This window comes from Nymphalis io, chromosome 3 (genome assembly GCF_905147045.1).
Source record: "Nymphalis io chromosome 3, ilAglIoxx1.1, whole genome shotgun sequence".
Classification (NCBI taxonomy): Eukaryota; Metazoa; Arthropoda; class Insecta; order Lepidoptera; family Nymphalidae; genus Nymphalis; species Nymphalis io.
Window position 1 is genome coordinate 5,820,594 of NC_065890.1, and position 27,230 is coordinate 5,847,823.

The following is a 27,230-nucleotide window of genomic DNA, read 5'->3' on the forward strand; positions in this document are numbered from 1 at the left end:
ATCCCGAATTAATCACATAATCTTACCGTTATTTATATTATAGTTTTTTTTATGGATTTATGTATTTAAAATGAATTTATATTATTTATTAATAATATGAATTTTGACATTTACTAAAAATTAATTGAATTCATGCCTTCATTGTATTATGAGCTTTTATGTTATTATTCATGTTCTTAATTTGAAACAAGGTTTTATTTAAATAATACTATTAAAAAAATGAAACATTCAGACAAACAAATTAAGACAAAACACAAAAGAGTTCAAACGAATCATAATAAAGACAATTAAATCCATATATTTTCATTTTAAATAGCAGGTCGCTTTTTACAATATGATTCGTATAACAATAATAAATATACATATATATTTTAATAAATATTGATTGATATAAAAATAGCAAATGTAATGATACTTTGGACTGTATACAAGCACACATAATAATTGGATTATTTCAGAATTAAATTGAAATGATAACACTGAATTTTTCGATATAGTTCATGGCTTATATTTAGGACAAATAAAAGCCATCGCCTAAAAGTAAATTGACAAATATGCTAGGTGTATCTACTTAAACAAAATCGTTAGTAATATTTTATCGGTGTGTCATTTGTTGAAATAGATATATGTAGTTTCTAGTTTGTCAAAACTAAAATAGGCCTTAAAATAGGTCAATCGAATGTTCTCGAAATCGAAACTGGCCACATTGTTCACTACCTATACTTTTAAAGGTGAATAAATACAGCCGTAGCATTGTTGCCTGAACAATTGGAACAGTTACTTTATACGCGGAACCTACATATGCCTTTATTAAGCTTAAATTGATTTTAAATATATATATTTTTTAAATAGAAAATGCTCACGATAAATTATTTATTCGAGATACGTTTACACCAATCAATAAACTCACACAATGTGCGATTATTGTTATTGAGAGTGTAGATATTAGGAAAATATATTTGTCTTTTCAGCTTAACAATGTCTACATATTAGAAGAAAATAGTTTCATCTCTTTTGTACAAAAACAGATTATACATATTAAAATATTATGATTTATACTTCGTTCTGAAAGAATAGACTTTGTCTATAAAATAAAATAGAAATGGCTTAATTGATAAACCTTTTATAAAAATTTTGAAGCAATTTATTTTAAATACATATTTAAATAAAATTCAAAAATTATTTAAAAAAATATTAATTCAATATTATTTAAATCAGGTATTTAAAAACGTTTTTATTTCTATATATGAGGTCCAATTTCGGTTACTGCTGCCAATCTCAAGAGAGATTAGCCAACTGTGCAGGACATATTATGACAGGGCACAAGTGTGTGCGCAAACACAGGTGCACTCTCTATTCCCTAACTCTCACGATCCAATGGGATGGCAAATCCGACACGACCGGAAAGAGTTCAGGCGTAGGCCCAAAGGGGGTTACCTTGGGATCAGCGGCCATGTATCTAGCCACTAGACGTTGGTCTAGGCATAAAGGAACGTAACGATTTTCTTTTTTTTTAATCATGGTATGGACTTATTGAAAAGGCCTAGCTAGTCGTGCATCTAATGGACTTCCCACCGAGAGATCCTTCCGCTGTTTTTAAAATGGAAGTTTTCCGGTAGCACAGTCTACCTATACCTTCTTGTTTATCATTTGGTCGCACCGAGAAACTAGTTTCATTTCCTATACAAACAAATGGTCCTTATTTTACCTCTTTAAAATATTAATTTCCAATGTTGATGAAACTAAAAATTTTTATAAACAGAAGACTAAGGACCAGCTTTTATATTTAACTGAACTCCCACAGAATTTTTCTTTCAATTAAATACCTTCGTACACAGTACATTGACTGCTTTGAAAAAAAATATGTTTTTAAATTAATAAGAGATGTATTAAAAAACCGGACATTATTGTCTTAATAAACTGCAATCTATTATATTTTCTTTTTAAATCCAGACGATACTGGCAGGTTGCCAATTTTTAGGTCTGCCGTCTTCCCTGCATCAACTCCACTTTCGCAAGCTATTTCTGAGCAAATCGTATTAAAATTGAATATCCTTGTATCAGCTTAAGTTAATGAGTAGAATGGTACTACTGCGGAAGTTCACATACAAACATTTTCAAGCTAGAATTCGATGACCATCCACAAATAACATGATTTATACCAAAAAGGTTATATTGAATGTTAAGTTAGTTAAGTTTTTATTATTTTATTTTAACTGTATGTTTCTGTGTACTATATGCAGTATTTTATTTTGAATTTAAAAATAGAACCTATAAATAATCATATTATCCTTACTAAAATTTTAAAAGCGAAAGTGAGTTTGTTATCATTTCCGTCTTAACTAGTCAATCGACAATCATGGAATTTTCCATAAACGTTGCTTTGAATGAAGAGTTAGGTAAACACCTCGGTCGACGAAACTGCAGTCGGAAATTATTAAGAAATATAATAGGCCCAAAGTTTTTTTTAGATGGCTATATTGAATTAGTTATGATTATACGTACATACGCAGAGACGCGCACATAAACTTACGAAGCTGTGATTATGATTTACGCTTAATTATAAGTATATATATATAAGATTAAGAACAAATAATAATAATGTATGAAGGAAATATATGTCTGGAGATATAACTATTACACGATGAATTTATTTATAATATGTAATATTGATAATACATATATATATGTTCATATACATTACACAGATAAAATTACATGATGACTATTTGATAATGTCCATATCATAATAATAAGTAATTAATATCTTAAGCCATGGAATTATTTAATAATCTCGAAAGTTAAAAAGCAAAGCAAACGTAGACGGTCTCATAATACGTTGAGCCGTCCATCTGTGTGGTCCAGCGTTGACGTAAGAATTTTATTACCAGTTGAAAACTCCCTCCCGGCCCTCGTTCCCTTTCGAGAGGATTAACTTGTAATCTCACAGGAGGACCAATATCATTCATTAGAATGCTATTTTCAGCTTTATTATTCCTGACATAATGTTTTTGCCGGCCTCCGAAAACGTATTAAATGAATTTTTAAACTGATTTATCTGTATGACGACGCGCCAGCAGATTTGATCCCCGCGATTTTATAATGATTCAATGAATATGCTAGCGATTAAAAGTTCTGATTTATTTGGATGATACGTATTTTGTAAACAGCAAGACTTCTTACGTGAGAATATTTACATGAGAATATTATACTAATAGAAAATCTATTCACGTGATATTCAAACTGTATGTATTTTATTAGATTCATTTTATAATTGCAATAATAATTGCAGCTTATATTGTGTTTGCCATCGCATCAAGATTTACACAATAAACGGAGCGTAATATTTGATATAGTGGTATCTTGAGAATATAATTCTGAAAAAATAAATACATAGTTATTTAAATAACGGGCATTGATACAAAGTCAATTTGATGTAAATGCAATAGTGGGCAAGCACTAGTAGTTCATAAGTTTTTTCAAATGTATATAAAGTAAACTAACAACTAACCTTATTAAAATCTATCTCTTTTAACCACAAAAAAGAAAAGTATAAATGATAAATAGATAGAAATATATTAGTCACTTAACAGTAACAGCCTGTTAATGTCCCACTGCTGGGATAAGGCCTCCTCTCCCTTTTGAGGAGATGGTTTGGAGCTTATTCTACCACGCTGCTCCAATGCGTTTTGGTAGCATACTCACGTAGCATAATTTCAATGAAATTAGACAGAGACAGGTTTCCTTACAGGTGTTTTCCTTCACCGTCAAGCACGAGATGAATTATAAACAGAAATTAAGCACATCAAAATTCAATGGTGTTTGCCCGGGCTTGAACCCACGATCATCGGTTAAGATTCACGTGTTCTAACCCCTAGGCCATCTCGGCTACCTCACAAAGTCACAGTCACCTAACAAAGACATATTTACTAATTTCAATGTAAATAGTCATTGGCTGTTAGCATTAGATAACGCAATAGGCGACCAGTGACTATTTAGTTTTAGTCAGATTAGTTAAGCTGACTTTGCACATCATTCTAGAAACTGGCGGTGTGCAATATTATCGTAATGATAATCTTCTAGTCTGTGTATATATCACAAGGAGAGCAGTGGATGAATTTAAATGGATTTATGTTTAGGGATGCTGCTAATTGCTTCCTCTTAGATCAACATACTACGTGTTTCATACAATTTCATACCGTCAGAAAATTTATTCCCTTGCAGCTTTTATTAGAATAAAACTAATTTTTGATACATATGTAATCGCTTCAATGAAATACATGTATTTTTTATTTTATCAATAAAGATATGTTTTAAATCACTTAATATATTATAATGAGTATAATCTCCATACGAAGTTTGAACCTGCTGCGTCATGCTGTATAACAACAATATTAATTTTAAACTGAATTTATTCGAAATATTTTTGGTAATGATTTTCTTTTAAGCTTATTACGCTTGTTAAATACATATTATAATTAATGCAAGTGGTAGGGCGAGCCGCGATGAGCCGTGGTATTAAATCTAGCTTACCGTTTGGCATTTCCGCTTCGCTTGATAATCAACAGGACTATATTAAAGCTATCAGTCACGTGACGCATGACAAGCCCCGTGACGTCAGGGCACACTCGCAAATCAAACGTAAATTGTACGCCATTGCCGCCCGACAATTAGGAATTTATGTGACTTATGGAACGAACCTATATGGTATTACAACGATAGACTACGTACGCATGTGATATTGCCTTGAAACATTTACCTGTTCGCCGTCCGCTAGTGAAATGTCTTTTACAAGTACAAAATATTAAATGAATCTTTTAGCCATAATGACCCACTTGTTGAGAACACGTGAATCTGAAACGACGAAAACGGGTTCAAACCCAGACAAGTACCACTGAAATTTCATGTGTTTATCTTGTTTTTATAATATTGGTGTTGGGCGGTGAAAGAAAACACCAGGAGAAAACTTACATGAAAGTAAATGAGAGCAGCGTGGTGGATCAAGCCTTAGTATAGCAGAGATATAATACAATATGATATATAAATGATTTGAGTATAATTTTAAATTTGTTTATAGATGTCTTGAAATTGTGAGAAAACATGTTAATTCATATTATAATACCAATCGCTCGAGAATAATAGCGAAGTAGGTAAATCGTTAGCGTAATAAAAAATATTACCTACTTTAGACAGGCATTGTAAATTATACTGGACCTAGGTGGAGCTATTAAAATTTTAAGCGCGCAATTTTTCCGTAAGCAGCTTAATCCAAATCGAATGGGGAACTTAAGCGGCCACCATAAAATATGATTAGTGGTTGAGCGGGGGCGTCAACGGCCGGCGCCGGCGACGCCTAGCGCAAATATTGCCAGCCTACACAAACATGCTACAGGGAAAAACGGACCAACGATTAACAAATATTGTTTGAGCAAATCTTCATGAATACCAGCTAAGTTTGTTGAGTTGCGACTACATCAATCATTACTTCTAATTCCCGTGTTATTTTTAACTAATCAATTAATTTGCATTAATAGGTATAGATTCAACCACAAATCAGAACACATTACTACTGGCTATAACTAAAAAACAAATAGCATAACGAATGTCGATGACAAAGTTTTTATTGTCAAAGTTTTAATACATAGATGTGAACAATAGACAATAATTTTTATCATAAATTTTTATCTTTCACAATGGAACTCCATTTATGAAGTTAACTTTTCTCAATTTTGAATACGATAATTTTTTTATTGTTATTCGTGATCGATTATAATATTAGTGTATACGTTAATATTTTTATTTTTATTTAATATATTTGAATCATCATTATGTTTGTTTTATATTAAAACTAGTTTCTGCCCGCGGTTTCACCCGCGTTGAGGGGGGGAGGGGTAGTTAGGTGTTATTTACCCTATGTCTCTCTATGTACCCCTGACCACGTGTTTGAAATCATGACGATCAATTTAGTAGATAAGAAATGAAAGTTTTGTAAAAAACATATAAATATATAAACAAACCTTAGCATTTATTATATTAGCAAGTTTAGTTCTCAATATATAATGATGTTACATTATATCATATTGTTGTTACATTTTCAGGTGAACGGACGCTCTATTATCTACGGTACTGTAGTCGTAAATTTAGGATATGATGCGAAAACCAATCGCTTCAGCCCACGATAAACATATGCCGCGGTTTGTAATCCATGGCTTGAGCTGAAAGCTGTATCAAGCGGAATAATTAGTCTAGCTTGAATTAACTTTGCTCGGAGAGGCGTGTATGAGCGACATTATTCTTTTGAAATAGTTATCATTCCTCTTTTAGAATTAAATTCATAGGGTATTACGACACTATAAAATTCTTTCTAGTTTTTATTTTTATCTTTATGAATACTTAAAGGCTAATCTTCTAAGGGCTTTAAATCTTAAGGCTTAAATTAATCTCTACTGATTTAATTTTTTATAATACTTAAAGGCTTTAATTATATAAATGATAAAATTAACCTTTTAAAGACAATTATAATTTTAACGCCTAATTGTGTATGTTTTTGAGTCTTTCGATTAAAGGGTTATTGACGCAGTGTAAAAATTATAAGTTCTTTGCTGCGGTATTTAACTCTCTTTAATGTGGAGCGCTGTTGGTATAATTTTCTAATTTAAAATATGTTTTGTGTATTGCCCGTAACAGACAACACATACCAAACGTCGTTTCAATTTGTACTAATAACTCGATTTTCTTGTAATACATTTAGGTTACTTGGTAGGGCTATGGGCAAGCCCGTCTGGGTAGGTACCACCTACTCACCAAATATTCTACCTCCAAACAGTAGTACTTAGTATTGTTGTGTTCCGGTTTGTAGTGCAAGTGAGCCAGTGTTGGTGGAATCTTGGAAATTTTAGGAATGGTAATATTTCTTATAGCGCCAATGTCTATGCGCAGTGTTGACCACTTACTATCAGGTGGCCTATTTTGACCGTCAGATTACCTATTTAACAAAACATAAGACTTTTTCAGAAGCTGTTTACGAATTTAGTTGAAGAAGATAAGCTACTTGCATTTATAAATAACAATTATTACAATATCTATTTTCACTTGAGTCCATAAGATAAATGAGCGCTCATCAATCGTTATGAACGAACAAAGATCGAAAGAGTGAGTCGGAAGGTATGAATTTCCTTGGCTTCTGCCTTCCAATACTAATTAATCTCCTTGTTAATAAGAGGAGCTACCATGTCTGTAAATTAGGGTTCCGTAAAAAAGCTAGACGGGCTTTAAAATAAAAAAAAATATATTTATCCAATACTGATATGACGTGTTAAAAAATTAAAAAAAAATATAATTTTGGACCTGTCCTAAATAGAGGTTCAATCAGTAAGAAGATGTCATTTTTCTAATCTGTGGTGCAAAATAAATGTATTCCTCTATTTATATATTACCAGACAACTGATATACTATATATACTACTTTTTTTATGTAAATACAAACTTATATAGATAATTACACCCACACTCTGGACAAACAGACATGTTAATGCACACAAATGTTTGTCCTGGGTGGGAATCAAACCCACAACCTTCGGCGTAAAGGGCAAGTATCTACCAACCACGCCAACCGGCCCGTCATTAAAAATAAATTAAGTGAAATATACGCAATGAAATGAACTACAGCATTGTACTGGTGCTAAAGTTTGCATATAAGCTTGCATACCTCTAGTTTAATTTAATAAAACATTTATTCCAAATATTGTAACAACTCAGCAATACAGCTGTGCTAATGTCGTGAATAACTGTGAATTTCAGTTCTGAGATTCCATATGGACATTGCACGTGAGATACACATGCCTTCCGATTGTCCCGCAGTATAACATGGCTTTAATAGGTGGATGTGTTTGTAGCCGAAATGGCCCAGTGGTAAGAACGCGTAAATCTTAACCGATGATCGTGGGTTCAAGCCAGGCAAGCACCGCTGAATTTTCATGTGTTTAATTTGTTATTGTATTTCATCTACTGCTTGACGGTGAAGGGAAACATCGTGAGGAAACTTGCATGTGTCGAATTTCACTGAAATTCTGCCACATGTGTATTCCACCAACCCGCATTGGAGCAGCGTGGAATAAGCTCCAAACCTTCTCCTCAAAAATCGAGAGGAGGCCTTAGCCCAGCAGTGGGACATTTACACGTTGTTACTGTATTTATAGTGTATGTAAGTTTTCATTCTAAAAACTTTTGTGACTGTATATTAAGACAAGGTATATATGATCATATACATTGTCTTAGCCTGTTTAAAAAAAAGCTAACTTTGAACGCGTCCTTTTCTTCAAAAATGAAATATTACGTTACGCAAACTTCATAGTGCGCATTTACATTAAAAATTAATAGGCCCATTCAAAATTTAAGTGTCTATGTAGAATATGTAATAAAATACAATCACATAATAATGAATTACATTTCAGAACACAATTTGTCATGAGGATATAAAGTATTCAAAAAGATCAGACAATGTTTAAGGTTCTTGTAGTTGTAGTAAGTATTCGGAAAATCAAATGGTTCCAACGCCTTTGCTAAAAATCGCTAACTTTCAGTCGATATAAGGTCACCTTAAAATGAAATAGTAAAGTAAGCGATGCTGATATTTAAGTAAAGTTTGCTTAATATATATGTATATTATATTATATAATATAACCTCTAATCAGCCGTTCGATAGAGCACAGAGTCTCATGTGCTCCCTGAAAAAAAATTATGTTTATAACGGAAAAAATAGAAGTTTTACCATCGAAATGATGTGAATTTAACCAAAATACTAAATTGAAATGGAACTTACATAACACATAACATACATGCTATTTATTTTCATATTTATATCATATTTTTAGCGAATTTATCCTTATTAATAAAATAAAATTTGTTTGTTTCAATCAATTGTCTTCAATTGTGATTCACGTGTCCAAACCACGATGTCATCTTTTTGTTTATTTCTACGACCAACCACCGTACCTAAGGTTATAGTCAAGCAAGTAATTAGCAGCGGTAAGTAAAGGTGTATAAGAGCAATAAATAAAGTATGCGGGAATCACATTAGTTATTTTTCTTAACAAAATAAGAGCGCAAATTTAAATGAAGATGCTTAAGTATTATACTAGACATATATAGACTAGCATTTTTAATGACCTGCTGCATTGATTTCTGAAGTTTGCTCGCAAATTTTCAATAATCAAAGATTCGCAGCTATTATATCAAATGTTTTATACAAAGCACAGTAGTGTATAGTGTGTCTGTGTTTCATGTGTCTTCACCCAAAACAGATCCATTTTAGAATCAAGAATTTGATTTTTTCTATATGTCAAAAGTTAATATGGCTGACTATATATAAATGCAGTTATCGTCAGTGTTAATATTTGTGATTTTGTGGGTCATCTGACAACTCCGGGTTGAGTTACAGATATTGCCTCACTCGGTATTCATCATATATATATATATATATATATATATATATATATATATTTTTTTTATAGAATAGGAAGGCGGACGAGCGTATGGGCCACCTGATGGTAAGTGGTCACCAAACGCCCTTAGACATTGGCATGTTGGATGTCAACCATCGCTTACATAGCCAATGCGCCACCAACCTTGGGAAATAAGATTTTATGTCCCTTGTGCCTGTAATTACACTGGCTCACTCACCCTTCAAACCGGAACACAACAATATCAAGTACTGCTGTTTTGCGGTAGAATATCTGATGAGTGGATGGTACCTACCCAGACGAGCTTGCACAAAGCACTACCACCAGTAAAATATTTATATTATAATATTTCGGAGAGTGTGCCCAGAAACTATTTAATTTGGGTCCCCGCCACCTTTTTACCACAGAACTGCGAGGCATCGAAAAGATCTGCACCCGTACGTCGTTGACGTAAGACACGTACGATCAACATATCTTGTTCAATATTACGGAGTCCCCAAAGTAATATTGAAAAAAACGTAATGATAATTTTTAATGTGTAAATGTAAACGGCTTTGCTATGGTATCAGGTTATTATGATAATCAAAAGAAGTGAGTGTACAATATAATTAAAATTATAGTTATTACCTTAATCTTTTTTTATCGTTTATAGGTCAGCGTTTGACTGTTGTCTTGCCTGATGTTAAGCATCAACACGGTCTACGATGTAGCTCGCTTACCTAGAAGTAACTTGTCTACTCTGGATTTAGAGACGCCAACGTTGTACCTATCAGGAAATACAGATTCAGTCAAAGTATTCCACAGTTCTGCAGTGCCAATCATAATGGAAACTATCATTCATAAATGATTTCGAAGCGCTTCGTACGTAATCACGAATATATTCGCGTTAATTATTTTTCAGAAATTGCCTAAAGACGTTAAATTTTATCACCAACTACCAAAACCAAGTGGACACCTGGTAGATGCTGGATTTGGCAGATTTTCATTTGATATTTATATCACTTATGTTATTATTTGTTACTTATATCACTTATATACTTATCGTATTATGTTTCCTCAGGATGTCCTTCAACGCCGAACACGAGACCATGGGTCTGCAAAATTCAAGTATTCTAAAAAGTTACAGTTACATTTAATTATATTTTACCAACATTTAAGAAAATTATCATAATGAATAGTAAAAAAAAACAAAATACATATTCTGCATTAAAAACAAATTAAATATGTTTCAGATATTTTATGACATAGTTTTATTGGAGGCTATAATTTTTACCTATATTAATATGACAAAGCTTTAGTTTGTTTGAGCGCGATAATCTCAAGATCTACCAGTCCGATATTAATAATTATTATTTCTGCGTTTTTATATGCTTCGTTTCTTAAGGAAAGTTATAAGCTTTATAACATTATGTTATGAGATAAAAAGTGGAGCGGTGACAACATCCAGTCAGATATCAACCAGTATAATAACCATATTAAAACTGTATGAATTATGCATGTCTAATTTAAAAAGAATGCGGGTAAGAAATCGTAGGATTCAGATACATATAGATTGAATTAAGTTGCTTAATAACCAGAACATTATGTCATGAGATTAAATATTTTGAAAAAATGAATTTAATATTTTAATGACATAAACGTCACTTGTCATTTAGATTAAATAAGTTTTTTAGTTGTTTGCAAATTTAAATAATAAAATTTTATTAAAAAGTTTCTAAAAATAGACTGATACGACGAAATTTCTTAAAAACTATTATACATTCTAGATTCCGAGCAACAATCCCTTTGGAAGGAATAAGATTTATACGATCTTGCATGGAAAAATATTAACGTTGTCACGTTTGATTCGAGGAGCTACTCTGTTGAAGATTTTCTAATCAACATTCAAGGAGCGGCGGTCGTGGCGCTGTCTCCATAAATTACGTATCAAGTATATGTAGAGGCTTTATGAAAAATGTTTTCGCTATGAGCTTTTCCGGATACTTGTGGAAACTCTGCCGTCCCACGGTCTTTGTACACGCTTAGGCAAATAAAATATTATGTACATCGAGCCTTTGATACGTTTACCTATTTATTAAGTATTTTTCTTACTGATATATTATGTTATCGCTCCATTGAATACATTCTTCGTATCATAAAGTCTTATCTTATATCTGAATACGAAATTTAATGTAAAAAATAACACACATACTTTAGACAAATTAGAATTAAAATTTGGTGGATTTTTTTATTTAAATGTGTTTCAATTCAATAAATAGTAAAAGAAAAGTCCTTTTAGTTTAGTATTTGATTCTAAGCTTACAAGGCTTTAAACTTATGTAAGCCGAATGGAAAGATTTCCAATATCCAACATCTCGCTGTAAAGGTTTTCCGATGCATATATTATTGCATTGAAATGTTTATCCAAAAATAATATTATGTTCAAATATGAAGTGTCTCTGCATCTAATAAAATCACGTAAACTAAGTCTAATAAAGTAGAACATGCCAGATAGAGAGACGTAAGACCTCAATCCGCTTTCAATTCAGAGACAAAGGGAAAGTTTGATAGAATTGGATCATCAAGCTTGAGACTCGGACACGGTTGACGATATTCGGATATCACTTAGAGGAGTAATCCCCATTGGTTATAATGTATCATTGTTTAAAGTTACAAATTCGATATTGGGTTCGAATTAAATTGGCTTATTAGTCTTAGTTGTGGTGCTTAATGGTTGGTACTTAATGCGTTTGTTGGGAATCAGTGGGCGTGAATTTATTCCATCGATTTGCGCATATATAGCTGGGCCCTAATCCTCACTGGACGGGTACAAACGACATCGTCAGGTGATATCAGTTGCAGCTGCGACGTGCTCACTAGAGATTCACTTACGGATTGATGGTATTGCAACTCGATATAAACTTGACACTACAAATCAAAAAGAAGCCGTTAACTTTCATAGAAAATATCTTCGTAACAAGATTTTATGATAAAATAAATACAAGATAAAGTATAAATGTATTTTATACGAAAATATTCTTATATTTTCTTATCTTAATAATTTTAGATTGAAAAAAAAAATATATATATACGAAATTCAATTGATATTTAACGCCTCTTTTATTTATTATTCTTATTGATGTTGATACCTTTACGTCAAATCAAAATATTGTATCAGTTTGATATAAAATTATTTTATTTTAACATTCTTATAAATTTGATATGAATTTCCCTTTTAAATATCCATCTATTAATTAAGTAAAACGAGTGAACGCTTCACGGTAAATAAATAATTCACATACTGACAGATAATAAGTATAGGTCATAAAGATATAGTGAGCGCGGTGCAGTGGCATGGCAGGCAACACTCATCAAGCCCTCGATATTTCAACGTGCATTACAAACGTTGCGGCGGACAACTGAAGTTAATTGGATGCGCTGGCCACAGCAGGGCACAGCTATGAAATATAAAACGGACTGAGCGCGTTGCCAGGTGAGTGCAGACCCATTATCTCACAGCCAACGTAACGTGTCGCGTCTCGTTATCGTGGCGTTTGCTTAACGGAGTTACAGATTCCGGTATGCAGAAATTTTGTTGAAGTGACAGTTGATGAGCTGAACACGTCAAGCCTGTGGCGTAGTTACGAGAAGATGCATATGCGCTTCGCTTAAGCTAGGAACTGACTTATATATAATAGTAACGTAGCATTCGCAACGAACTTGATACGTTACGACAAAATAATCGCGGTACAGCGTTCGGCCGTGCTTCATTTTATTCGTATTGAAAATGTCAGACAATAATAAAGATTGTATAGTTAGAAATTCAAAGAACAACGTGAGAAGCTTGCAACGTTACGTCGTCTAGTAATGTAACACTCAAAGAGAATCGTCGAAGGACCAACAACGTGGTGGTGCACGTGAAATTTGCGGCGAACATCTCGGCTAGCTTTCTTGACAACTTGAGTGCTCACATTGTAATTTGTTTCAATACGTTAAAATTATACAGGTCAGTCGTCATTTTTACACTAAACAAGTTTATGTGAAATCTCTACACGTGTCTGCTCGTGGATATTTACAACGAATATGGCACACAGTACGGTTCAAACGGACTGTGTAATAATGGCCCATCAAAATTTCCACGCTAGAGTTGTCGAGCCGATCGGAAAAATTCACTCTACTCGTCTCGAAAGCGGTGTCGTAATCCGCGTGCGCCACTGTGTGTGAAATTGAAATTAAAATTCTATTAATGTGGAAAGATTGAAATAGATCGCAGACACGTGGGAATTGTGTCCGCGACCGTATTAACAGTTATGATATCTTTTGGAACGAAAACTCTCTTAATTAAGATTGTTATTAATTAATAATAAATCGTATTATGGAAACTAGATTCGGCTTATTAAATATAAATTATTAAACAGATATAAACTAATACAATACTATAGATTATTTGATGATTCTACTCAATATTAAACTGAATGTTATTATAAAAAGTTGCACATACTTTTAAAATCTTATGCAGCAAAATGGAAGAATCATTCTCGTTATTGTCTACAGACTCAGTATCAAAATTGCCGGGTGTAAGAACAGGGCGTGTTCGCTTAAGCCCCGATTTATTGTGATCGTGATAAACCGGTCTGCAGAGCACCATTCGTCCATTAGCTGACGTACCGGCTTGGCTTGTAAATGAAAATGCTTTTTGTCCCTGTCAATCGCTGCAAGAAAACAAATAGGGAATTTTTCACTCCTCGCCCAAGAATGAATGTCAGGTTTTTGACACGAACTAAAATATAACATCAGTGAATTGATAAAAATAAATAAATAACTTTTAAAATGAATTGGTTTTGCAAAAAAAAATTAATACTACAACACCCGAAGGCATTGTACGCTTGTATTTTTATATATCCAATTAAATAAATATCCTATGATTAAATGTGAACCCATGACCTTTAGATTTGTAATTATATGCTACCCATTAAAATAAAGCGGCAGTAAAACATCATGCTCAGTGGCTACAAAGAAGTACCTACAAAGAAGATTTGGAGCTTAGTCCATCACCTGCTCTAGTTCTCTCCGTCCAGCGACATGCAGGTTTCTTCACGATGTTTTTCTTAAGAACCAAATATGAGATGATAAGCACAAATTAAGCATATTGATATTACTGAAATTTAACCCGCGACCTTCGATTAACATCTACGTGTATATCCACTGGGTGAATTCGACTGATATCATGTGAATAGTGTTAAGGTAAATTAGAATTATCGACCCAATACCTCTAATACTGGATAAGGTGTGTTAAGTGAGCCAGGCGAAACTAATAACAAACTTAACCGATACAATATGCCGTCAAAGAAACCTCTCTCTGTATTTCTACACGATTTAACCTAACATTTTTGTTTGCTTATAACAGATTTTCCTCGATGTAATTTGCGGATCAAAGAATTTTATAGGCTTTTTCTTACCGTGTTTTACGATATTGCATTTATTGAAACAATCAAAATTAAAATACTTTATTCAATAAGCAAGTGTAATGCTTCAAGCATTACACTTGCTTATTGATAGTCAAAAAAAACTACCACCAGTTCGAAAAAGAAACACCCAGTCCTGAGAAGAACCGGTGGAAGAAGCTCAGCGAGTTTTTTTTCATATATCATGTTTCGTTGTAATATGTTATGGCTTTTGTTCAATATAATATGTTACGGCTTTTGAGACATATGTTACTAACAGTGTTAAGTATAAGTCAGTAAAATTAAGAAGTCGATTTTGATCTTCTTTTAATTTTCCTGTCGATTTGAGGCGTTGCAACTATATATATGTAATTCGGATGTCAATACAATTTGTGATTTTTGTTATTTTTGTTTTATATTACAGTGTTTTTAAAATTGTTTGTTTCCCAAATAAATAAATAAATACAATAATTGGTACGAAATGATAAAGCCAATCTGATGATAGATCTAAAAGACTGATAGTGGAACTCTTTGATGACTACCAATAAACCACTTCAGTACTTAGTAGCCTATACATTTCACTGACAATGGCGTGTTACTTATATCTGTTTTACTTTAGCTCATAGTAATTGTCAACTGTTGAGTTTAATAATAAAATTGTTGGCACTTTTCAAATAATGCAAGCCTCCATATCAAATATTTTCCACTCAATTGAATTACATAAAAATCCTCATTAAAGCGCTTTAGTAATAAAATGTAGAAGCTGAAAAGAATCACTTACACAGTCACAAAGGAAACGGGAAGCGAGCTATTCTAGCAATATCGAGAAAGCCTTTATATTATCGTGAATAAAAGATAATTCATGAATGATCAAACAAAACGTACCATAAAGGCTATCGACTCCATATTTCATAGAAATTAGCTTATTTGCCAGATATGTAGATAAGGTAGACTGACTGGCGCCGTCCTAGATCTATGGAGTGGAAAAATTAGGTTTCATAAGTATTTCGAATAAACATTGCCTATCAATAATTTTATATTGACAAATTTCGTATGATCTAAGCGTATACTTAAATATTTCTGGATGAGGGTAATTAGCAAACTGTTGCTATGCGATTATCAAGAGAATGTACTTGAGCTCTCTGTTTCTATTTTCTTCGTATCAATAATGTACTACAATATTATACAATCTAGACAATCAAGAAGATACTATTTCAAGTAAATTTTCTCGTGACGTGTTTTTTAAGATCTTTTAATATCTCAGAAACTATTGATACGATTGAATACTACCGAACAAAACACTGATTGAAATGTAATATTTATTTAAATGGATTAAATCTATGTTACAAGTAAATCGTATATAAGTAAATCGTTATGATTATATTTACAAACATATAATGTATTTACAATCCTATATTCTAAGCTTTCATAAGAAATGATACATAAAAACATACTACAGAATTCTCATTCTGATACTACAAGCTTATTGTGAAAGTTTCATGTCTAACTATGAATCATTGATTGACAGCGAAATCAAGCGATCAAATCGATGCGGACATCTGCATTTTTGTGAAAATGCTTTTTTTACAAAAATAAGCTAATATTAACCTTATCTACAAGTCTGTATTAAAGTTTTTTTAATTTTTCTAAGTAATTTAGTAATTTTCTATGTAACTAGTACATAAATAAATACATCTACACTCGAATTTCAAAAAACGCCGCAGTAGAAACGGGCATTTGAATTTGTCCGCCTTTACTTCGGAGTATCCACAGATGATTGAAAAGCAAACAAAGACATCAGTCTGTTATGACACTCTTGCGCATACGGGGTTACGGGGATACGCGGTTAATTTATCGCACTTTTTGTTAAAATTATATTGTTTATAGCACTATACGTTTATGTAAAACCTTAAAATATTACTTTCTATCAAGATACCTACCATGACTTTTACAAAAATATCAAACACAGTAGCTTAGGAGAATCAACAGCTGTTGATGATGCAGAATTTAAAGAATAACTTAGTTTATTCGCACCTCATAGTTAACGTTTTGATATCTTTTTTTCCATTAGAAGTAGTTTGAAAGTGATAATATTTGTTGAGTTATAAATTTTTATTTTATTTTATGCTTGGTAACGAATCGTTGAACGCGCTAATCTCAAGAAATACCTGTCCAAATTAAAAATTATGTCAGTGTTGAATAGCCCATTTATCAAAGGAGGCTATAGGCTATTATATTTAACATCAAGCAACAACCAATAGGAACTAAGCATCAATAAAAAATGTGGCTGAAACGGGGTAATGTATTCGTTTTGAGATCTCCCGTTGCGTGCGCAGGCGGTTAAAGTTAAGCAACAATCACGTATGCCAAAATTGTTTTTTAAGAGATAAATAAAGCATCCAAGATATCATATGTGTATCATTTATGGATGACTCACTATAAACTTTTTTTTTATAGTAACCAAATTAGGTCTAAAATAATCCATTATTTGCGTAGATTTTCTTCTCATTGTTTTGTTATACTCATTTTTTAATATTTAGTTAATCATAAGTACTTATTTTTTAAATAGAGATTTACCTTTCAGTTTTAAAAGGATACAATTTCTTATGAAGGTATCGTTTGCAGTCATAATAAATAAAGCACAGAGACATACATTAAAATATGTTGGAATAGATTTAAGGGAATTCTGTTTTTCTCATGGCCAATTGTATGTTAACCTACCTAGATCTAGATGCCAAAACCAACAAATACTAATATCCCACGAAAATAAAACTAAAAATGTTGTTATTACTGAAATACTATAAGTCCGCTTTTAGTGATTTCTTTAAGTTATATGCGGGTGGAACCGCAGGCACAGCTCGTTACCAATAAAACAACTGTGTGATTAAAAATAGCCTGATATTCTGTAAATTTCAAAGCTGATTATACTTTTAAGAAACAGTGATATTCTTTTTTTTAATTTGTATATTAGCATTATACATATATTTATATTAATTAAGAAAAAAATATTTTCTTTGATAGTTGATCTAGTATAATTGACTTCAAAATAGTTTTGATTTTTTGTCCATAAATAAAAATATATAATTATTATGAATAAATAATAAATAAAACAGTACGCATTATTACTAAGACAAAACATTGGCGTGGTTTAGAAAATTCAATGAGTTTAACTGAGAGACGTAGATGAAGCTATGTGAAATGTTATATGCAAAGTAAATGAAGATATCTACAAAATTTTAGTTTAACAATGTTAAATACTGTTTTTATGTCACTTATATTACTTTAAATATCCTTAAAAATGTTACATTACTTTATTAAATGTTTTAATTAGTATAAGCACTATTTTAATTACAACGAATTAACGGATATCAGACAAATGTCTTCTTTTACGTTGATGCTTTTACAAAGTAAAAAAATACATCTAATTTATTTCAGATAAAACCCGTTATAAAAATCAAAAATGTTATTTTAAATCATCAAAAATTTCATGTAAATTGATACATAAATCTCGAAATGGTTAGTATTTTTTACTTAATGTGATCTCCTGAAAATTGCTATAATGTAGATATCTGTAGCTACTTTGCTGCCATCGAAATTTAGGTTAGTATCTTAAAAACGGAGAACCCAGTCTCTAAAATATATAAGATATGTCCTTAAAGATTAGATGGCAGACGTATAAAGTTAGCCCAACTATTGACATTACGTACAGATTCGAGCGAGTCAACTTTCATAAGTTAAATTAAAATTGTGGCTAAATATGTTAAGGAAATTATTTGGGTCAATTATTATAATTATTGTTTTACTAATAACAATTTTTATGTAAGGCAATTAATCTAACCCATAGTTACAAAATAAACAGACATCAAAAAGTACAAAAATAAATGTATTGTTCCCGCACCGATGCAGGCTATACAAAAATTTGCGAAATGAATGAAGCAAATGAAATGAAGAATGAGCACAGAACGAAGCTGTCCTTGCTCTTAGAATGGAGACTTATTAAATAATCGCATACTGAATATTTTTTAAAAGACAAAAATATAACATACATTACTAAAGCAATTTCATTTTTTAAAAGTAATATTTTAAGTACAATTTGTAAACAAATAAATCTCTGTGTCAGACGCACCACCTAATCCGCTCGTAGAGTTTATTAAGGAAGATAAGAAAGTTTTTCTTATTAGGTATCAAAGAAACTGTCGTAAATACAGAAATTAGTGAGAGTATCATCGTTGGAGCAATGTGTAAACATCTAAAGTTTGAAAGTGGCGTTGCGTCGCCGTCCTGTCGAGCAAACTCGTCGGCCCGCAACGTGTAACTTGGTTCCTTAATATTAGTCTACTACATAAACTTGTACTTTATTAATATTACTTCAAAATGAAAACAGCATATTCAAATATATACGTGACCAAACCTGTCATATAGGATTTATTTACTTTATTTTTATGGAATAGGTAGACGTACGGCAAATATACCTGATGGTGAATGGACCTCCCGTAGACATTGGCATTTGTAAAAAACATTTTCCTTCCCTTATGTTAGTACTGCACAGTAAAGTACTGCTATTTTGCGGTATAATATCCGATGAATAGGCGGTATCTACCCTGCTTGCACAATGCCCTGCCACCAAGTCTTAGTTGTATACTTAAAAATATATTTCGATTAATAGCATTTTTTTGCCATTTAGTTTACCATACATTTGATACTAGTAAATTCTGTATTCCGTTTCATCTTTTCGTGAGCTAGTATAAAAGTGTATACGCGTTTGTTTGGCATTACAAAATATTCAAGGCCTTGTCCCAAGGTTACTTCGACTTGTTGAATCAATACAGGTACAACAATCACTTTATTCAAGGACACCTCTATCTGCCTGTCAGCTATTAAATAACCATTATTTAGTCAAAATACCCTCGAACTAACTTCTACTTTCATGAAGTTTGTTGTCAACCATATTGAATAGTGATTCTAGTTCTAATTGGCCAACAGATTTGAACAAGTTTACGTTGGTCTTTTATATAATGTGAATAAAGTTTACTGTCTTTTTTAGATTTTTTCTAACTACGTAGAGCATAATTGCTGAAAACCCTTGTCTTAGATGGTTGTATGTTTATTTTGTTAATTTAATATTTTGAAAACTGATAATGATTAGTGAGTATGGAAAACTTTTAAGCCACCATTAGGATTCTTTCATAAATATTATAATTATTATAGATTATGAAAAAATAATAACCTAACTTTCAAGTTTTTTTCAACATTTTTATAATATATAATTTGAATATGGAGAGAGAAACGGAACAGATAAAATATTTTATTATACCCCAGTGGCATCGTCTATTTCTATATGACTAAGTTCTGTCACATAATATATATTCACCTACCTGCATTGGACTAGCGTGATGGTATAAGCTCCAAATCTTTTTCTCTTTTGCCCAGTGTGACATTTACTGGCTGACACATACATTATGTATAAATATATTCTATTTTATAATTTTCTATACAATGTTTAATCCCATTCAATTATTGTATTACGAGTACAAGGCACAGATCACTCGTATTGACTTGGAAGCTTCTAAATAATAAATGTATTTTATAAATAAGATATGTTTTTTTTTTCAATATGTCGTTGGTGTGTAGAATTCATAACAGATGAGACTTATGTATTCGAAAATGGAAAAGATGTCTTGAATATGTATTTACTATTTATGTAATGTATATAAAATTATTTAATTGAAATAAGGTTCCACGAAACGATTAATGAAGCATTATAAATCGTATTCTATGTCAAAATGGCATGACGTTTGTACGCTGTGAATTATTTATTCAACAACGCTGGATTCGATTTCATTAAAAGTTAATGAGTTAATTTTATTAACTTTAGCATAGGGTAATGAAGAATAATATTATGGTTTCAGCATTGATTACATATTGTTTTATTACAATCTAAAATCACATTAATAACAATAAGTCAATTGAGGAATTCAAGACTAAGTAAATAAAATTTATGTTTGTAATATAATTATTTCTATTAGTACCAATATGTTAAAAAGAATACATTACAATACATTTTATACGATACATATTATAGTTGTATGATTTATAACTAAGATTGCATCGAGTTTCTGACACATATAGTCTTGTTTTCTAACAATTATAGATTATTGGAACTTCTCGTCCCAGGTACAGCAATGCTAGGACAGGATATTGAAATCAATTCGCTCGCTTAATTGCTAAACGCCAATTGAAAATTGATCTAATGTGTTTTACAATTTTCTATCAGATTTTAAAAACTATTTAAGGAATAAGATTACCTTTTATAACATTTATCTCTGTATCTTTATTCTTTGGTATACAATAAAACATTTTATTTTGTATTTCTAAGGACAATAATACGTCATCAATTACTTAAAAATATAAAACAATATCAGTTTATTATCTGTATATTCGTAATTTTGTAAACGGAACTTTTCAATTGTTTGAAAAGCTATACAGAAGTTTCGAATTATGTCAAGTATTCAACGTTGTTTCCCAATTTGTTTAAAGCCCTTTTCAAGTGTCTTTTGCGTATTTGACTGAGCATATCCATACTCCTTTTTAATTTATAAATTTCAATTATCGCCTTTAACATTTAATTTAAAAAAGAAATTAAATATATAAGTAAAAAACGTACATTACATTGAACAGATCGAACAGATAAAAGTTACATTAATAAAGTATATATTGTTATATCAAAAGATAACAGTATATAAATAAATTGTAAAATAATAAAAACATTGATTATATTTTATTTATATTATTTTAGTATATTTTTTTTTATAGAATAGGAAGGCGGACGAGCATATGGACCACCTGATGGTAAGTAGTTACCAACGCCCTTAGACATTGGCATTGTAAGAAATGTATCCAATGCGCCACCAACCTTGGGAACTAAGATTTTATGTCCCTTGTGCCTGTAATTACACTGGCTCACTCACCCTTCAAACCGGAACACACCAATACCAAGTACTGCTGTTTTGCGGTAGAATATCTGATGAGTGGGTGGTACCTACCCAGACGAGCTTGCACAAAGCCCTACCACCAGTGATTATTAACTTTATAGATTTTGACAGGGTTGCGTGAATGTTGAGTTATAAGGAAATGTATACTCAACAATATGAGCGCGGTACAGATATACAGATATATATCCCTAGTGATTTAAGACTAGACCTCATTGAGTCACTGATACTCATACGAGAAGGATGTTATAATCAGCTAATATTAAACGTACATAACAATAAAAAATCTATAAATTAAATATGTTTTTCTATTTTAAAACCTATGAATACGGTTAAAAAATAATTCTAATACTTAAGCCAATTTCTTAGAATTTGTCATGATAATATTTTACTTTTAAATAGTTATAGTAGATACTTAATTTGCTTTATTGTTCTCGAACTGTAGGAGCTATTCTTAATAACTATTATTTAAAAAAATTACATTGTTAACCACTGTGGATATATTTTAAAAATTTACAGGTTTTCCCGACAAGGGAAATTTACGCCATGTAAAATAATCCTTTGAAGTTCGTATTTTATAGAGAGATAAAAAAGTGTAAACGACAAATTAGAAAATGACCGACGTGCTCGAATGGCTGGTGTAGCGGTGTCCGTTTATACATAATTTTATTTACTGTTCCGCAGAGGACAACTTTTTAATGGTGCGATAACAGACCATCCGAGAGCGAGGCTGGCGTTAAATCTCAAGCTCATAAATACGTTATGTAAACCCACCCTAATAATTAGTCGCGGTTACGGCGTGTAGTTAAGTTTTATGGGGCCCGCGGAGGCTCTAAGTGGGAGTGAGAGCTCGGAAAAATGTTCTTTAATTTGTCTGTCTGCGTTCGGAGGCGATGAAACGGAAATTGTTATGTTTATTCGGAGAGTCTTGTATCTCCAGCTACCCTTTTATTTTTTTTCACCGTTTTAATGCGATTGGATTTCCGTAGATACTTCGCAGCGAGATCACATTGAATATGTATAATTTAGTCTGATTCCGAGCAAACCTTCGCTTTCGTTGCCCTTAGCTTTTAGAATATTGGGTAAATCAATTTGTGATACGAGAACTCTCTTCACGTGTATCGTGAGTACGTAAAAACAACTAATAAAACGGGTGTATTTAAATTACGTATTTGTTACACATTTTAATAAATATTCATTTTAAGTTTATTTATATGGAATCTGTAGATTAAAATGATATGTATAAAATTTATCATGAGTGCGCTTATGTAACTAGTGTATAATGATACAGGTGCTGAATATAACTTAACGCTAAGTTGGTAAAAAGTTTCAATATGCATTCAGGTTCATACAATTCTTGTTTGTTATTAAATTAATCACATATTGTAACTTGTGCGATTATGGATGGTAGACAGTGGGAATAAGGGCGAGTTTAGGTAAACGATATGAGTCATTGATAAGGAGCGCGTGTCGGTCGCCTTGGAGGCGGCGACGCGGCCGACGACGAGTAAGCGCGGGAAGGGCGCGGGGAGGCAGCATGGACACAGTACCTGGCACTGTCGCTGCAACAGCACTCCTCACAGCGCACGCAACTTAGTTTCGCAACTAGTTCACAACTCCCGCTCGAAGCGACCGGCGTAAGCTCGTGAAGCGCGTGCTGCTCAAGTTACAACGAGTACGGCAACGAAGCGAGATATGGAGTCATGCGGTCAGCCAAAAGGACACAAACCTACTGGCGAGCTGGGTGTTAGTACACGGGCGGGGCGGCGGGCGGGGGCGCGCCATTGGCCCGCCGGGGCACGCCTCCGACGACGTCGCTGCCGCCGCCGACGCCGCGTCGTCGCACCGCATCACGCCGCACGGCGCCCGCCGCACCACTTCCTACACTTACTTCAAGAAGCAGCCATAAACAAGCTAACAAGAGATAACACACAAACAACACAAACTTTAGACTCACCTATTTATGTTATATTATCCTAGAATAGCTTTAAATAAATTCTATATCTATGATGAAATTTTATTTTGATTATCTAAACGCTAGCAAACATATTATATCTTCAGATGAAACTTTCGAGAGCTTTAGAATGGTTTCATTTCCAAACTAGTTCTGATCTCACGCATGTACTAATCATAGCTATTTCGTTTTATTAAATACATATTTATTTTAATTAAATTAAAGCGAAACTGAATATAATTTTCAAAAAGCAAACGCAGCAAAACGAAAACATGTCATCAATACACATTCAGCTGGCATCATCATGGTACAAAGGTCTATTAACGTCGGAAATAAGGCTACGGCGCGGGAATCCGAACGAGTGCACGAGCGTACAGGGTTTAAGCAATTCGCTCACGTGCAGATACAAAGTAACTTTAGCCTAGCTCAGGCCTGCATCAGCGTTGAACCCAAATTGTTCGGCGTTCTAACAAATATAATCAGATTATCTAGCCAACTTTGCGCAGTTTTATCTCGCGTGTTGGAAATTGTGTTATACATTATCCGCCTAATATACTCGATGTTAGATTTTCTCTGCGGCCTGGTCTGTGTTTTGCATGGACAATTAAATATTCGCTTTATCTTTATACAGACTTATTTAGCAAATTGAATTGAATTTTATATAATTTAACTTTCACATCCATTTACATCTTAGTACAAATGTTAAATAATTGAATCGTTAAAAACCCACCCATTGGTTTAATTTTTATATATAATTAGATGCTTTAACTGAAAGTCGGTCCAATTATTTGGGGATTATAATGTCACAAGCAGACAGATAATGCTTAATCTTATAACACATTTGCGACGGCTGTTAAAAATGTAACACCTTCGTCATATCTTAGAGTATTTATTAAAATGTTCAAATTACTGACTCATATTTTCACAATAAATAATGGCGAAGTAACGGCTCATTTACTTACGGTGACATTAACAAACGTCACCTGGACGAATAGTCTCACGAGGGTACCTTATTAAAGCTAATTTCGTGATTTAATTGTTTTGTACATACGTACTTCATATATCCAAAGGTTTTGGGTTTAAATTTCGGATCACGTCAATAAAAAATGTGGAGTTTTAATTACAGTAACATTCTAGAACTACAACGTTACACTCTTAAATGATAATCTCATGCTTGAGAAATATGTAATGCCGTTGGTTCCTGTATTAGAAATACTTTTGGTCGGGACAGTTTGTCTTTTCATCGGATTATGTGAGTTAGCACTTGTGCATTTTAAATATTTACTGCGCAGTTGTCAGTTCACAAAAATTGGTTGCCATAACAGAAATTATTTCAAGATTTCTTGAAAGTGAATTTGAGCTCAACTTCATTAAATATTACAATAAAATATTTTGGTGTGGATTTAATTTGTAATATTTATGTATAAGAAATATAATTTCAATTAAATAACTAGTTTAGAAAATACAAAAGATTAGACAAATTATTTTGCTTTTACTAATTAAATAAAAAAAAGAAAGTAATTTCGTAATTTCAATATAAAAAAATACACTCGTCGTTTGATGAAGAAATAAAATAATACCGTTTCTTATTAACATCGAAATATTCAAGTTGTTTTTGTTTGATAACCTAGGAAAAGGAAGTTAAAGATACCGATATAAGTACTCATTTTCGTTTTTGCAGTTAACCGTACGTTTTGAAATCGAAGTCCATAAATATTTACACAAACAAGTTTTTGAACTAAAAATGTAACTGAGAAATGTTGCAAGAACTCTTCGAAATTTCATTCGGTGTAAATTTAAAAGTTTTCAAAGTGCGATCATACTTCAAACTGTTTTACGCGGTAGTTTTGTACTGTCTACTTCGATGATATATCGTACGTACTGTTAAGTGGCATGCAAAATGTATTTATACTTTGTACTTCCTTACGTCGTTATGGCAGGGTTCCAAGTAAAACAATCTTCCGCCGGCCAGCGATAACAGAAGTAACTGTGATTTTATGAAGTGACACCCTCATAAAATGTTTTAAAGTAAAAATATATTAACAACGTATTTAAAGTAATAAATAAACACAATAACAGTTCAATTTCGTTTTTATAATAAAATTCATCATTAATTATTGAACCAGCTCACGGCTAAACGATAATAATATTTATAGTTGATTGTAATTAGTTTGAATTTTAAATATCATTTATATTTTATAGCGTGATGCGCTTAAACGGTAAACAGTTTACGTTAATTTTGACACGGCTTTATGGGTTTTATATGAGTGTATAGTGAGCTAGTCTAAAATTCATCCAATGTAAATGTGCCACAGTTGGGAAAAGGAATGAAAATTGTTGGAGCTTATTACATCACACTGCTTCAAATTACACGATTTTTAGTTAAGTAAGGTATTATAAGTTCATTTAATAATATTATCATAAGACAAAAATTGACAGTGAACTAACATCAATAAGCTTCTTGACAGCATCATGTGATCTAAGATTCATATGAAATAAATTGCCTCTCAGTCGATATTCGGGAAGGGTCAATGAGGCGTGACTTTGACGAGGGTAGCACAGTCTGGCAACAATGAACGATATGCAAGAAAATTGTCTAGGAGCATGTTTAACAAGAAACGATTCAGGTGAATTTCCGTACAATCTCTTAGGAGATCACTTGTACAAACGAAAAGATAAACCATGAGATAAATACGCTCAGTGACCCATTGAATTTTGACATGACATATCATAACGGAGTACCTAATTTGCTTTTAATCTTTAATATATGTACAATTCAAGTTTATATATGTACAATTCAATTTCAAAGTTAAATAGTATTTTATCGGTTTGAAAATGAACATTTGGCGAAAATTTTTCTACGTAATGAAAAATTATATAATTTCAACTGTCACAATTACAATATAGGCTTTATTAAGTCCTTGTCTCCACGCGACTTCGTCTGCGTGTAAAGCGGAGGGGCTGGTTAAAGGTACCCTATGTCCTTCTCTGTATCGCCAACATAAAATATGCAAAAAAATCGTGATGCTCGGTTGGGTAGTAGACGTGACGACGTAACAAAAAACCAAACTCACATTAGCATTTATAATGTCAGTAAGAATAAGTTTTTTTATAGAATATGTAGGCGGACGAACATATGGGCCACCTGATGGTAAGTGGTCACCAACGCTCATAGATATTGGAATTTTAAGAAATGTTAACCATTGCTCAATCGCTCTAGGCCACTGCTGCTTCACAACAACGCAAGACCACACACTGCACAACAAACAACCACTAAGTTAGATGAGCTACAATTGGAATGTCTGCGTAATGTCTGGAATATCCACCGTACTCCCTGGACCTTGCTCCAAGAGATTTCCATTTTTTCCGGAATTTGGACAACTTCTTACAAGGAAAAAAAATTA

General features: G+C 32.4%; 1 protein-coding gene across 1 annotated transcript in view; it reads right to left on the bottom strand.

The window, feature by feature from the left end:
* LOC126781049 (muscleblind-like protein) overlaps positions 1-23,595 on the bottom strand; it is a 245,292-nt gene extending 221,697 nt beyond the window's left edge. Inside the window, exon 1 of the transcript XR_007670602.1 lies at positions 23,423-23,595. The gene's annotated coding sequence lies outside the window, so the exon portion shown is untranslated. The remainder of the gene's footprint in view (positions 1-23,422) is intronic.
* Between the last annotated feature and the right edge of the window lie 3,635 nt (positions 23,596-27,230).